The following is a 14,033-nucleotide window of genomic DNA, read 5'->3' as shown; positions in this document are numbered from 1 at the left end:
GAAAGGGCAAGACTTGAAGCAGAAATACACGTTAGCAGCTTTGATGGTCTAGGGAGACATGCTGGGCTCCAAAGTGCAGCTGCGGTGGTAGGGATGGTCAGGGAGCAGCGCAGTGCATGCACCAGTGACCTTGGGGAGCGGCCAGACTCCAGTGCACAGGAAGGAGGACCTGGGGCCAAGGCTTTACGTCCTGGGGGCAGAGGGGGCCCCTCACCAGCTTGGGCAGCCTGAACTCTCCGCTTCCTTAGCTATCACAAAAACAAAGCTGGGTTTTTTTGTTTGTTTGTTTTTTTAATTGTCTTTTTTTCCTAGCTCCTCCAGGCCTGGGTCCGCACCTATTACACCCCCCTCTCCATGCTGAGCAGTAAGAAGACAACCTGGTGATCCTAGAAGTGGCCAACATGCCCCTGCTGAGTGAATGCAGAAGCAGATGTGCGAGGAAGTACAGGGAGGGATGCTCTGGATTTCTTGACTGGGAAGCGCATCCTCACCAGACGTCCCTGGCAGCAGGCTGGCGGACAGTGCCAGTCCAGCCCACAGTGGCTCTGAGCCCACACTTCACAAGACCAGGGAGTACTTTGGGAGCATGGCCAGCCCCCTCCAAGGAGGCACCAAAGGAAGTAGGAAATGAAAACCCCAAATGGACAGAACTCCGAGCAGCACAGCTCACGGTCCCCTTGCTGTTTAAAAAGGCCTGAGCAGATCCTCCTTTGCAGGCAACTAAGACCCTTGACTAACCCCAGGGGCTTACAGGATACCCACAAGGTAAGGCGATTACTAAATAAAGTGAAAGTTATAACTTCAGGCTAGAGATGCGCAAGCCATCTGCAGGAGAGCTGAGTGACGTGGTTTGGCTGTGTCCCCAACCAAATCTCATCTTGAATTGTGGTTCCCATAATCCCCACATGTCATGGGAGAGAGCTGGTGGGAGGTCATTGAATCATGGGGGTGATTTCCCCCATGCTGTTCTAGTGATAATGAGTAAGTCTCATGAGATCTGATGATTTTATAAATGCCTGGCATTTCTGCTGCTGGCACTCATTCTCCCTTCTGCCGCCCTGTGAAGAGGTGCCTTCCGCCATGATTGTAAGTTTCCTGAGGCCTCCCCAGCCATGTAGAATTGTGAGTCAATTACACCTCTTTTCTTTACAAATTGCCCAGTCTTGGGTATTTCTTCATAGTAGAGTCAGAACAGACTAATACGCCAAGGCTATGGGAACAGCTGAAATATTTCAGGGTTGGGAAGACATGTGCCACCTGGAGAAGGCGGCCAAGAATGGATTGTGCCTATCAAACTGCTCCAATAAGCCCACGAAGTGATACTAGTGAAAGGATATGGCAGAAGGTCAGGGACTGGTCCTCTGGGGAGAATGTTTCTGTCTGCCCTTGGCCATCTGAGCCATCCAAGAGGTAGAAAAGATTTTCAGCACTTATATGAAAAAAAAAGTTGGGGGACAAATATGGTTAAAAGAAAGACACATTTTTTGGTCATTCAGATGAATATATTATGTGGCATGTGGTTCTTGAGCCTCCCTGTGCAAGGCTTGTGTTAGGCAAGAACATGAAATGCACAACAACGCATCCTTGTCCTTGAAGGACTCACACACAGCTGGAGAAGACAGACACCAGCTACCTGGTCATCCAGGCAGAAACCTCAGGCATTATTGGCTCCAGCCTCCCTGGACCTCCCTCATTATCAGAGATGAATAAACGTGGTACCAGCCTTAGAGGAGCCACAGACCGAGGATTTAGAAACATGCAGCAATCTCTGTGTTTTACAAAGGAAGCAGGATGCTGACTGCATGTGGACATCTAGACGCCTTCCAGAAGGAGGTAGCAACATAACTAGGGCTGGAAAGATGGGTGGTAAGAAGAGAAGTCCAGGCAGAGGAATGGTTTATGCATGTATGGACTCAGAAGATTCGGGGCAGCCAAATAATGCTGAGAGGTTAATTGTGGTTCAAGCAGAGAACCACTGAGTAGAGAGTAGAGTTGACCTGAGAGTAGAGAGCAGTATGGACAGTTAGTCCACTCAAGTAAGGAAGCTGAATGTATGGGAAGGTATCAAACGTGGTCAACTGTAGACCTACGAGACAGGAGGGGTCTCGGTCTTTGGGGGAAGATTGCAACATCCCAATAAGAGCAAGGAACACATGGGGCACGTTAAAGACAGTGGGGTGGAGGAAGGAGGAAGAGGCTTATTATTTGCCATGTCTCCTGAACATTTTCCATCTGTCAGTCTGCCTGTTAGGGAAAGTGTCTCATTCTTCTCTGTATCCCTAGCACCTAGCACATTCGAGGAGTATGCCTGATGCTCAATAAATGCAAAAAGTCAGTGAACTGAAACAAGGGCAGACTCAACAGAACACAGTGAAGAGAAGGAGCCAGGAATGATGACCATCGGCAGGCATATGACCACCTCTGGTGCTTTCCCAATGAAACTTTCATTGAATCTACAAAATGATGCTCTTTAATGCATGCATCATGATTCCCTTTTTGCAGATGAGGAAGCCAAGACAAAGAAAATGTCCAAAGTGACACACACATCTACTGTATGGCTTCCTCTGGGACTCAGACCCAGGTCTACTTGGTTCTAGATCATGGTAGTCACCCCTGAGGACCAGGCAGTCCAGGCATGGATTCCCCCATGGGTGTCTAGGACACGGCAAGCTCACCGTCCCCCTACCTGAGTGAATCCATGTTCCCCTCAATCTTCCTGTCCTCTATTCTTGTCATGCCAGACAATGGCAACACTTCCACTGCAAAAGCTACAGCATCCAAACAAATGAATCAAATTGTCATGAGATGTGGCTATCACATGTACAGGATGTACATAATAGCAATATCACACGTACATGCGTGTACAGGAAGAGCAGCCCCGGGGGACTAAGGAGGTGAGGACATGCCGTCACAGAAGCCAAGGGTGGAGAAGAAGCAAGGGTGTGGGCAGCTCCGAATGCTGCAGACTGCAGACCCTTCTTTAAGGGCATATGCCATCATCAGCTCACGCCTGGCACTTGCCCATTTGCAAAATGACCTTCCCTCTTTAGGACTCTGCATGGAGGAGCTGAGCCAGCCTCTCCAGACAAGGTCAGGCAGCGGGGACTGCTTCACTGGTCGGCTGGCTGGTTGGTTAGTGTGTCGGTTGATTGGTTGGTGGGTGGATGGGTAGGTTGGTTTGTCGGCCTTCTCCCTAAATAAAATGTTGCTCCTCGCAGCCAACAAAAAACTTTCTCTCTGTTCCAATTAGTAGATCTAAATTGAGTACTGCTGATGGAGTCCTATCCTAGATGAATCCCATATATCAATTCAACTCTATTTTCTAGTACAAAAGAGAAAAAAATAATGTAAGTAGTATAGTTGATTTTCCCTGCCTTTCCACTCAACCAGTGAGCAAGACACAGGAGGCAAAAATGGCCTTTTTTCCACTCACGTCCAGTCCTCACAGTGCAAGCACCTTGTCAGCCACGTGTGAGTCCAATGTTTTAAAACCGTGTTTTAACACAAAACAGCCCCTCAATGCAAGCCGATGGCTTTATCTAGTTTTCAACCAAAGAAATATCCACCTGTTCCAATGCTGTGAACCTCTGAGAGATCAAACGGCAAAGATGTTTATAGGCGCTTTGAGGAATTATCAAAGGAAAAGTGGCTTTTTCAGGACTTCTGTCATCACAAAGAATTTAAACCCCGCCTGAGAAGCACCTTGACTACAGCGTATGATTGATCTTCTGTCTACCAGTGTTTATTGAGTGTGTGTGGCACAGAGTGAGGGTGCTGATGAAATCATGATACCTGGGTATACAGTGTGCCCTCACCCTCCACGATCTCACTGCCTTCCCCTGAGAAATAAATCCTCAAGTTGAAGAGTGGGATCACCCAGAGATGACTCCCTTCCTCCTTCTTTCATTCCTTCATTTATTCATCCAGTAAACACCTATTGGACACTATGTACCATGTTCTGTTCTAAACCCGGAGATGCTGAGATAAACAAGATGCATGCTGGCAGCAGGAGGGGCTGGCTGACCGACCTCATAATCAGCGCCGTGTAGACGTACGTTTCTGGGCGTGGCTGTGCAGCACTCATGGGGGGGGCTATGGTCTAGCATGTTTGACAAACACCATCCCCACATCTCAAAAGCCATGCATGATTCTTCTAGGAGACGCAAGCTGGTTCTGAAATGACTTTTGATCCCACATGGCAGAGAAACACTGAGGCTGCGGTGTGTCCTGTGCAGCACTGGCCCCGGAGGCACCTGCTGGGGCCTGTTCTGTGGCTCCCGGGCAGCCTCTGACCTGCTGCTAATCCTGCTCGTCCAGTGGGTGTGAAGAAGTGGTGCCCATCCCTCCTTATTCATGCTTTCTACTCAATTAGCTCAGAAGCAGCTGGAGACCCAAGTTCAGAAATAAAATACAGCCCAGAAGTCTTTTAAAAAAATTCCTCTCCCAGTGGGAGTTTTTCTGGAAACAAAAGCAAAGCCATTTAGCTTATTATTAAAATTGATTCTCCATTCTGCAAGACTCTTTTGCAGTTTGCCTGGAAAGAAGGCATATGACCGTGGATGCCAGAGTAAAAACAGGCCAGGGCCAGACGGGGGACTCTGCCGGGCAGAAGGCCTCCCCCAGGGACTCACAGCCCCTCTCTCTCATTGAACTGTGGCCCAGAGAGTCAGACTGACCCAGGACATGTGTGACTCAAAACAGCCCTCCTGACTGGCATAGCCACCCCAGACACTGAGCTCCCAGGCCATGGTGGAAATAGTAACGCCGTGCTGGCAGCGGGAGTCCAGTGCCCCCAGCATCTTCCACAGACAGGGCTGAAAATGTGGGTTCCAGGCATCCTGCTCAATCAAAAGCCAGGGGCACATCCGGCCAGTGCATTTGGTGAAGTTAATAAGCTCCCAGGTCACTGCACCGGAAGGGGAGGTGATGTTGAAGGGAGATCTTCGTGGAGCCCCCACCTCAGGGACCTGGGTGGGGACGGCCACTACCACTGGATCCCACAGGACCTCGAGGCTGCAAAAGAAACTTGGGAACTGCTGGGCTCCACTCAGCGTTTCTCCTCAGAGGGCTTGAACTGGGGAATGAGATTTCCTCAATATATCGTAAGCGCTTCACACAAGGCTCCTTGTGCTGTAAAATTCAGGCAATAAACAGCGATTGCCATGCCCCGGCCAGTAGGATGTACTCCGAAGGAGGGGCTACTCAAGGAATTCTCGCCAGCCAGTAGGGACGGAGCGCCTGCTTTGGGCTGGGATGTGACGTGGGGACCAGAAGGAAGGGGGTGGAGATTTGTCCCCACCCAGGGCTGACAATCTATCGGGATAAACTGTAATCAGGACCCTGATCCACTTTCTGGGAGGACCCAGAATAGAGAGACATTAATTCTAACTTGGAAGTGGGCACTAATTCACCCATCTGCTGTCGTCTATTCTGATGGAGCAGCCCGGTTCTCCGGGGGGCCTGACACGCACGTGTGTGCAGCCGTTTACATGATGGAAGTGCTGTGTCCTTCAGCGTCCTGTAGTGGAGGTGAGAAGAGCGTTGTGGCTGGGCCCTGGGGCTTGCAGACAAACGTTTCCAATCCCCACCTCTCCTCTTACTGGGCATAAGACCCCTTGAGCCTCCTCTCATCTATAAAGTAGAAGTGACGATGGTGCCACCTTGTCACACTGCAGGAAGGGAGGATGGAGAGCCGAAGCTCTCTGCTGAGCCCCAAGTGTGGGCTCAAAAACTGGAGAGGGAATTTCAGCTGCTGACCCGGGGCTTCACATCAGCTGAGTGTCCCCGCAGCCTGCGGCTGGTAGAAAGACGACGAAGGCACCCAGGACCTGCCCACCCACACCACAAGGTCTCGTGGTTTTGGAAGGCAGATTCATAATACTTCATACTAACACCACTTGGAGAGAGTTTAATTTGTCCCCATGTGAAGCAGCAGCTGTTGGCTGCTCGGCATGGATGAGCTCCCTGGGTATGGGACTCCTGCATGCAGACAGGGTGAGCGCTGAGAGGGGAGGAGAGGAGGTGGCCTTGGGGTTCCCATCCACCCCTAAGAGCCTGCTGTTCTGGGTGAAAGGAGAAAATGTGTTGGAAATCTTGGGAGGAGAGGGATTCAGGAGGTCAGCGGGTCAACAGTGTGGCATTCAGCCAAGGGGTCCATGGTGAACACCCCTGAGAAACCCTCCAGACGCTGCTGCTCCCAGATGCTGACCCACAGGCCAGCAATTGTACTGATGATTTCATAGCTTTGAGCTAATAAGACACTGGGCTTAATGACTCCAATGGCGAGTTAGAGAATGATTTTATTCCAAAGATCCCATCTAGGGCAGAGCCAGTGCACCCGGGGTTGACACTGAGGCCAGGTAGAGAGTCCCTGGGACGGCAGGCCTGGGGCTCAAGGACCCCCACTGAGGGATGGGCCCTGGGGAGGCTCACGCTGGGGCATCCGCCGGCAGCTTGGGAGCTCTGGGAAGGCTGGGTGTGGGAGAAACACTTCCCACAGAAAGAACATCCAAAACCAGGCCAGGAAGGAAGGGCTGGTGAGCAGAATGGAAGAGAGACTATGTCCTTTTAGTAATTAAACACACCAAATTAATCCTGATGCCACTTTTGGAAAATCAGTTTGCCAGCAGGAACCCGATTTCCACTCAGAGGCTGAGCGGGAGAATTAATGAAGGCTATTTCCAGCGACGAGGGCAGGGCGGAAGAACACCCTGGGGACAGGACCACTGAGCTAGCAGCAGTCACAGCCACCTCCGGAGAGCAGGGACAAGTGGGGGAGACCCTGGGAGCCCCAGGAGCTTGAGGGAGGGACACACAGGAACCGGCGTGCACGGAAAAGCGAGAAGACCCGCTGCGTTCTGCTCCTGCCTCCACCTCCTGCCGGAAGTTTCCATGGGCTGCACTGACTGGGGGACGCTGCCCACGGGGCCCAGGCTTCTGGGGCTCAGAGCAGGGCGGGAATGGATCTGGGGGTCGGATATCGAGTCAACAGCTCACCTGGAGAAAAGTCAGAGATGCCAGGGGAACCAAAGGGAGGCTGATGCCCCGAACAGAGACACCAGCAGCCCCTACTCCCATCCCCAGACCCCTGGAGCTCAGGGGGCAACAAGGGGCCTGCATGCCTCCTTCTCTGTCCTTTCCCGAGGTCAACCCCGCCCCCCGCCCCGACCCAGGACAAGGCCTGTGGAAGGAAGACCCCAGAGTTGCCACTGGGGAAGGGAAGCGTGACTGTCCCAGCCCAAGCCTGGCAGGAGGGGTAGTGAAGGGAAGAACAGAGGCCGGGCTGACCCTCCCAGCAGCTCCGGGAGAAACAGGCATTGTTACGAGATTTACATCTGGTCCGTGATTGCAGCTATCAATCAAATATGCTTCACCCCGCTGACCTCCATCTTCCTGCATGAGGCGTCCTGTGCACCAAGATGAGTAAAGTGCAGCCACCTCCCTGGGGAGGACCCAGCTCCACACACACCCACTGACCGCCAGGGAGTCAGGGAGCCACCCCCGGGCAGAAGCCAGCGTCCTGGAGGAAAGGACGATGCAGCCCTAAGGCTTCGCTGTGAGTCCTGAATTCAGTGGGCAGGCCCTTCCCCTCACCGAGCCTTGACCTTCTCATCTAGAAAACAGGGCAGTAAAGGCCCCAGAGAGCAGGGGAGCCTCCCATGCGTGGGCCTGGCCCTTAGTGGAGGCGGGCTGCCCTTCTCTCTCAGCGGGGAGGCAGGCAAGTCCTGGGCTGAGGTTCAAGGACACTGCTGGGAGATGGGTGGTAAGCAAGGCCGTACCTCGTGGTCCAGCCTGCATGCCTCAGGCGATGGACCAGGCGGCTGCCTCCACCTCTGCCGTAAATGTGAAGTCAAGCAAAGAATAGTTGAAAGCATAAATAGCTTGGACGGCATCCTCGCCTGCAAATGGTGTGAAGGCCCAGAGGGACCTGCCGAGGACGCTGCGGGCGGATGTGCATCTCCGCACGCCCTTCCGTCGTTTTTCAGCGGCAGTGGTTTATCAAAAATGCAGCTCCGGCCGGGCACGGTGGCTCAAGCCTGTAATCCCAGCACTTTGGGAGGCTGAGGCGGGCGGATCACGAGGTCAGGAGATCGAGACCATCCTGGCTAACACGGTGAAACCCCGTCTCTACTACAAATACAAAAAACTAGCCGGGCGAGGTGGCGGGCGCCTGTAGTCCCAGCTACACGGGAGGCTGAGGCAGGAGAATGGCGTGAACCCGGGAGGCGGAGCTTGCAGTGAGCAGAGATCACACCACTCACTCCAGCCTGGGCGACAGAGCGAGACTCCGTCTCAAAAAAAAATAAAAAAATAAAAAAAAAAAAATTGCAACTCGCCGGCCCTGCTCATTTTTGTTTTCCTCGTTTCCTGAACATCTATCTGGTCTTAAACCCGCCTCCTCCTCCAGATTCAGTGCCGGCTTGGTCCTGGGTGGCTTCTCCCTGCTCCTTCCCTGCCCCCGCTCAGCGCCTCATTCCCTCCCCCTGCTGCTCAACAGGTCAACGCAGTGGTTATGAGATGGAACCAAACTGAATGAAAACAGCGGGAGGCGGGATGAGGCAGGTCACGCTCCAGGCCAGAGTTAGGAATCCAGGTGTGCAGGCGCCCTTGGGACACTCCCATGGCCCAGGGCAGACAGTTCACCACACAGCCTGGGACAGAGTGGGGGGACAACCTCAGAAGACTTCAGTAAGGCACCCGCTATCCATCCTGTCTCTGGGAAACAGCATGGAAACCTCACCAGGTGTTTTGTGGGAAAGATTCTTCATATACTGAGTATTGGCTAGAAATTGTTTACTATGCCTGACAATAATGGAGAATGCTGTTAATTACAGCCCAGAGTAAGTGAATTTGTAAACACCCAAGTAAGTGAATGTATAAGCTCCAGATAAAAAAAATCTCAAACAGGATACAACATCCAGAGGTGAGAAACATCCCAAAGATACCTGGGACACATGCAGCTGTCAATCAAATATGCTTCACCTCGCTGACTTCCATCTTCCTGCACGGGGCAACCTGTGCACCAAGATGAGCAAAGTGCAGCCACCTCCCCCGGGAGGACCCAGCTCCACACATACCCACTGACCGCCAGGGGGGCAAGCCAGCCCCAGGCCAGCCTCTCCCCTCCTGTTCAGCGGCTCCCAGGCCATCATCCCTGCCTAAACTCTGCCTTCCTGTCCTCTGCGTGAACGCCCCACAGCCCACCTCTTGTCACCTTCTGTAGTCCAGCCCAGCAGCCACCTCCTCCAGGAAGGCCTCCGGATAGCGCCAGGCAGAAATTAACTATTCATTCCACCCTCCTCTTTCTGCCCAGCAACTTCGTTTGCTCACAACAGGATTGGAGTGTGCTCTGGGCTGGTGATTTGTACACCCAGCCCTGACCAGGCTACCGGACACAGACTGAGCAGCTCAGACACACTCTTGCCACTGGCCCCAAATGGTAGCAGGTGTCACTGTGGATGCTGGTGCACCCAGAAGCCATCGGAATCTGCTCTAAAATGCATCCCCCACCCAAGGAGTCAGAGAGTGTCCTCTCCACGGATCTACACCACATTTTGAGAAGTGAAAACGCTTTGACCTTTATCCCTCCCTCCATTTAAAGTAATTCCAATTGTTCAAGGAGAAAGAAGCAAACTTTGGAATGGAAGTCAAGGCGTCAGATCTTTGAGGCTCTGAGTCAAATTTTCATGCATTTGCATAAAATATTCAAACAGTCTAGAGCTTCTGTGGAGAGCAGAGGGCTGGCTCCTAACGCGGCAGGAAACCTTGGTGTCCTGGAGGTTCTGGGCTCACTGGTCTGCCGCAGGCCTCCATTGGTGTGGCTTTCTGGCCTGGACACACATCCATCTCACAAGGGCTTGCTGAAGCTCTCAGCTGCGTCCACCTCTGCAGGACGGAGGACTGGAGCGAGAGGCTGACAGCTAGGGAAGCCCAGGTCCTGGCCCGCCTCTGCCCACACCCACTGTGGGATGTAGGGCAGGGCCCTTCCCCTCTTGAGGCCTCGTGCTCCCACCCTGAATGGTACCACGGGCTGGGGTGCTGGGGACACCTGGGTCTCTGCACCATGACCCAGGCAAAGCTGCCTTGGGCTATGCTGACAGATCCCTTGTGGCCCTGTTGGCGATGGGGACACTGTGCCACAGTGAACTTCCCAAACACTGGAGCAACAGGTAGGCTTCGTTCGCCGGCTTCTCCGTCTCACAGTGGCCAAAATGTGGGGCCTGGATACAGGGCTGCCTGCATGGATGACCTCTGACCCTCAGCATTGCCCAGGGCTTGTCAGGGGTGGGTGAGGCAGTGGGGGTGGGTGAGGCAGCTCTGCCCAGCTGGGGCAGGAGCAGCAGGCAGCCTGCTGGTGTAGATGGTACAGCCACAGACTCCTCAGGGGCGGTCAACAAGCAGGACAGCAGAAGAGCTCTCCTCCCTCCGGAGAAGGCTTACCTCATTCCCAGGCCTGACCTTCCCAGATCCATTAACCCAGACCCCTCCTTCAACACCCAGCACACCTTCTGCTCTCCTCCCTGCCCTGCAGCACAACTGTAGGCCGGCCTGCAAATCCGCCAAACACACACACATACTACACACATACACAAACACACTATACACCACGCACCCCATACACATTCCACGCACCCCACACACACTCCACACACCTCACACCTCATACAAACCCCACACCTCATACGAACCTCACACCACACGCACCCCACACCACACACACATCCCACACCATACACGCACCCCACACCTCATATGCACCCCACACCACACATGCATCCCACACCACACACGCACCCCACACCTCATATGCACCCCACACCACACATGCATCCCACACCACACACGCACCCCACACCTCATACGAACCTCACACCACACGCACCCCACACCACACACACATCCCACACCATACACGCATCCCACACACACATACCCCACACCACACACGTACACACACAAACACATCATACACCACATACCACACATGTGTTGCACACACATGAATGGGTGCTTGGACACACACCCACTGCACACAGCAGATACCCCACATGCACACATATGCACCACACACGTGTGTACACACCACTCACATACACAATCACAAACACATCATATACCACACACACAGGATACACAGGTACCACGCATACCACACGTGTGTACACACCACTTACCTACACAATCACAAACACATCATGTACTACACATACAGGATATACAAGTACCATACACCACACACATGTGTACACACCACTCACATATACAATCACACACAAACACATCATACACCACACACAGAGGACATGCAGGTACCACACACCACACACGCCCTTTGACCAGGTTCTTTGACCTTTGTGCATGTGCTCTGCAGGCCCTCGAGGCAGCACTTCTAGAGAGGGGCTCAGGTTAGGGACATCAGTGAGGGTCATGGTGCTGGCTTCCTCCTGGGACAGACCCTGGGCTGGAAACTGTCCACTGGGAGTCAGCGTCAGGTCAGGGTGTGGCACTCGAGCTCTGGAGTGGGCCACACGGAGCCCATGACCGGGCATCCCCCAGCCTCCTCTCTTTAAGTGGGGGGAGTATGTGCCTGTACCTGGGCTGTGGGGAGACTGGTGGGCTCCTGGGTGCCCGGTGCTCCCTGTGGCACTCTCATGCACGCCTGCTGGCATTGCTGCTGCTGCTGTGGTTGTAGCCGTGGGCTGTTGCATGCCAGCCAGGATAGCAGCTCACACAAGCACAAACCATGCTGACTGAGACTGAGCCAGGACCATGGGTGACAGGCAGAAAAGCAGGGGGACCACACTCAGTTCTGAGCCAGAGACCTGCAAATGCCTTCCCCTTGGCTCTGGGTAGCCATTGCTGTGTAATAAACCACCCCCAACTCAGTAGCACAAAGCAAAACTGTTTAATTGCTCATCGCCCTGTGGACCAGGGGCTGGAGCAGGGCCTAGCACGTGCAGCCTCAGCCAAAGGGTAAGAACAGCTGGAGGTAGAGGGCATGGGGGCATGGTGGACTCTTGCCTTGGGGCTGGGGCTGCATTCCGCCATCGGCTGGGCACCTCCGTTCCACAGGCAGCCTCTGCGTGTAGCCAGCCCGGGCTCCTCACAGCATGGCAGTCTCAGACAGCTTTGGCTTGCAAGGCTCAAGAGACCAAGGCTGAGCCGCCAGTCCACTCACAGACGAGGTGCAGGACCTGCTCAGCATCTCACCTGCTGTCCCCACCGCACAGAGCGGCCAAGGCCAGCCCAGACTCACGCACCGGGAGGAATGAGCCCCTCTCCAGGGGAGAGGTGTCCGAGACCTGGGGCATCTTCCATCTACCACACTGCTGTGCTGTCAACCCATACTCCTTCCCAAGGTCAGAGCAGCCCCTCCAAGGATGGAACTGCCCTCCCCCACCCTTCCTCTGTCCAAGGAGACAGGTAGGCACCTCTCAGGCACCGGCTGTATGCGTTCCAGGCTCCCCCTAGGCACAGGGCCTGCAACACCCCTCTTCTCCAACTCATGCCTCTCCACCAGGCTCTGGCAGGAGCAAGTAGGGACCATGCCTCTCACTTAATAGATGCGGAAATCACATCCAAAGCACAAAGCCTTGACAGGTCAGTGACAGTCACCAAGGGGCCAGGCTGGGTGTGCAGCTCTGTCTGGTCCCAAAAGCCCCACTGGGTGGCTTCTCTAAGACCCGTGTTTGTTTCTCTAGACTCCAACGTGCTGCCACACAGCCACACGCTCTCAAGACTGGGGAGAAGCAAGGGGCTTTATTTCATTAAGGGTCAAGCAAACCAGGCTGGCAAGCTGCCCATGGTAGAGCCCCTGGCATTGGGGCAGCAAAGAGCTACATCCGTAATTGCCAGCTTCATCTTCTCTCCCTCCCTCAGGCATGGGGGGACGGACACTGCCAGCTGTGGTTCTGGAAGTCCTAGAAAGCTTCTCATAAATGTTCAGTGCTTGAATAGATAGCAATGGAATGGACACAGATCAATCAGGTCATGGGCCTCCTGAGAGCCTCACCGAAAGGACCACCTGCTGCCATGAGTCCTGGACCCAGCTCTCCAGTGTGGAAGGGCACAGGGCATCAACCTGCCTTTCCCACCTGGAGCGGGTTGGATGGTAACCCCCAAAAAGCTATGTCCATGCCCCAGAACCTGTGGATGTAACCTTATTTGGAAGACGGGCCTTTGCAGAGGTAATGAAGTTAAGGATCTTGAGATGAGATCATTCTGTATTCTCCAGGTGGGCCTAAAGCCAATGGCAGGTGTCCTCGTGAGAGACAGAGGAGGAGAAAACAGGCTCCGAGGAGGAGGCCAGGTGACCACAGAAGCAGAGATGCAGCCAAGCCATAAGCCAAGGATTGCAGGGAGAGGCGAGGAGCTGGGAGAAGCAGGAAGAATTCTCCCACTAGAGCCTGCGGAGAGCATGGGCTTCGATGACACCTTGAGTTAGGACTTCCAGCCTCAAGAACTGTTGGAGAATGAATCTCAGCTGTTGAAAGCCACCCAATTTGTGGTAAGTTATGGCAGTTGTAGGAAGCTGATATAGCACCTTAAATGTCCCAGGGCCACTGCGATGCTTGAAGTCATCCCCAGCTAGAAACTGGATGGGTTGGGCCTTCCCAGAAGCCAATGCAAAAACGTCAGCCCTTTCCAGTGTCCTGAGTGCTGGAGGCTCTGCAGAAAAGCAGGCTGGGGACAGGGCCTGCTTCCTGCTTTGCCAGGTTCTTTGACCTTGAGCAAATACTTTGACCTCTGTAACCCAGAGCACGGGCTTTGTGAGGCCTAAACACGATTAGGAGTTGAAAGTACTAACATGCTCCTAACAGGCAGTAGATGCTCAATGCACAGACTGTGTCATCGCCAGAGATTTAAAACAGAAACAAGAAAGAGGGGAGGGGAGCCCAGGGCCACGGCGAGGACGGCTGAGAGCAGAGGACCGCTCGATATGCTGGAAAACATCGGCACCGTAAACAAAGCCAGCGCCAATCAAGGGATCGAAGGAGGCAGCCGGCCCGTTTAGTATTGATAAATGGCTCATT

This window comes from Macaca thibetana, chromosome 10, assembly GCF_024542745.1.
Source record: "Macaca thibetana thibetana isolate TM-01 chromosome 10, ASM2454274v1, whole genome shotgun sequence".
Lineage (NCBI taxonomy): Eukaryota > Metazoa > Chordata > Mammalia > Primates > Cercopithecidae > Macaca > Macaca thibetana.
This window is presented reverse-complemented; position numbering follows the sequence as displayed.